General features: G+C 47.4%; 1 pseudogene; it reads right to left on the bottom strand.

The window, feature by feature from the left end:
* Positions 1–414: 414 nt before the first annotated feature.
* Positions 415–1,486, bottom strand: part of LOC109827986 — a 3,725-nt pseudogene continuing 2,653 nt past the window's right edge.

Raw genomic sequence — 1,486 nt, 5'->3', positions numbered from 1 at the left:
AGGGTTTGGGGGGCTTAGTAGGGTTGTGGGTGGATGGTGGGCCTCACCTTGATTGAGGCCCAAGGCCAAGGCCTTAGCTGCCTTAAGCTAGGGCCGGCTCTGACTCTAGACAACATCTTCAACCAGAAAGACTTGCCATCAAAACAACGAAAGAGAAACATGGACCCATAGAGAACTCAAACCGCGTACGCACGCTTCCATTTATTTGAAACTTCTGCAAGTGCTAAAATATACGACAAGCCATCCTTTTCCAGTGCTTTCTCTCCTGCCTCTTTCAATTTTTTCGCATTATCTCGCGCTATTTTACCTCTTGGACCTCCTTCCATCAACTCCTGATCCACACTACTAATGTCGTTCCTTCTCATTAGTCCATTCTTTTTTTATAAAAATTTCATTTTACAGAAGAAATCGAAATTAAGGCTGAACTAAAGGCCTTAGCGCCACCTTCATTCTCTCAACTAACATTACAGCATTCATCCTCTGCTCTGCGTACAATGGCCACGCAATCATCGGCACTCCACTCATTATACACTCTCTAGCGTCGAGTTCCATCCACAATGTGTCAGATACCCTCCAACAGCGGCATGACTCAACACCTCAACTTGTGGGGCCCAATTAGGGACCACAATCCCCAAAAGTTCTGTCCTAGCCAAGAATCCCTCCGGCAAAAAAATCTAAAGGATCGTTTTTGCTTCCAATCCCAAAGTAAGTCCCATTACTTCCCAAATCGCTCGGAGCCCGAACGACCCAGAGAAATCTCTGCTTGCTCTCCTCCAACCCTAACGCAAGTTCTTTCAACTGTTGACTCGAGTGGGTCCCACCACTTCCAAAACTGACGAATAAACCGGAGGTATTCCCTCCAGCTGCCGGTTACTATAAACTCGAGCAGAATCCGGTTACAAAGCCTCGAAGCTATTTACAACAATATCGTCAACGTCTCTATACCCTCTTGATAGATGCACAATCAACCGGTACGCCTCGTTGTTCCGGTCTTGTAACGGGTCAATGAAGTCGGATCCATTCAATGGAATGCAACCAGGAAGCCAAAGCGGTTCCGGAACTCGTAGGAAGTGGTTTCGTGTAGCGTCGGCAAATGGAACATAAAAGTTAAGAAAAATAAGTTGGAAGTGCATAACATGTAAGTAGGGATACCGAGTTCTTTAGATGAGGGTATTGTGTTGACGCCGAAGAGGTCGATGATGTAGGCGACGAGGTTTGTGGCAGATTTTATGGTTTGGAGGGCGAGGGAGAGGGAGGGGACGGAGCGCGCGATGAGGGAGCAAAGATGGGTTTCGACACGGGAGTCGGAGGGGAGGGAGAGGGAGGAGATGGAGGGAGGCAGGGAGGAGAGGAGGGAGGGCTGGGAGGGGGAGGATGTTGGATGTTTTGTTCATGAAAAGACAATTTTGCCTTTGTGAATAGTCCCACATTGGAAAAGGAGATGAATAGTATAGGGTATATAATGGTTCTCTCCTTATTGGGCTTT

This window comes from Asparagus officinalis, unplaced genomic scaffold (assembly GCF_001876935.1).
Source record: "Asparagus officinalis unplaced genomic scaffold, Aspof.V1 AsparagusV1_Un600, whole genome shotgun sequence".
Taxonomy (NCBI): Eukaryota; Viridiplantae; Streptophyta; class Magnoliopsida; order Asparagales; family Asparagaceae; genus Asparagus; species Asparagus officinalis.
The sequence above is the reverse complement of the archived record's forward strand: the minus strand, read 5'-3'. Positions and strand labels throughout refer to the sequence as shown.